At 29.3% G+C, this 249-nt stretch overlaps 1 protein-coding gene across 1 annotated transcript in view; it reads right to left on the bottom strand.

Annotated features, from left to right (window-relative positions):
* The window catches only part of LOC119585034 (lysM and putative peptidoglycan-binding domain-containing protein 3-like), a 10770-nt gene that overhangs the window by 1811 nt on the left and 8710 nt on the right, over window positions 1-249 (bottom strand). The window lies entirely within an intron of this gene.

The following is a 249-nucleotide window of genomic DNA, read 5'->3' as shown; positions in this document are numbered from 1 at the left end:
CATATAATTTTTTTTTAATAACTATTGTCAAAATCCTAACAGTAATCATCCCATGTAGTGCGATAATTCTAAAAAAAAATCAACCACAATGATGAAATCTCAGTGTTTCATTTTGGTTACATTATGTGTTCATTAATACTGCAAACTTTTTTTGAAGTATCTTCATTAAACAGATGATAACTCTCAAAGTGAAAAATATGTTTCTTAATCCAACGCCACCAGAAAAACGTAGTGTTCGCTGTAGTACTG

This window comes from Penaeus monodon, chromosome 19 (genome assembly GCF_015228065.2).
Source record: "Penaeus monodon isolate SGIC_2016 chromosome 19, NSTDA_Pmon_1, whole genome shotgun sequence".
Taxonomy (NCBI): domain Eukaryota; kingdom Metazoa; phylum Arthropoda; class Malacostraca; order Decapoda; family Penaeidae; genus Penaeus; species Penaeus monodon.
This window is presented reverse-complemented; position numbering and strand designations above follow the sequence as displayed.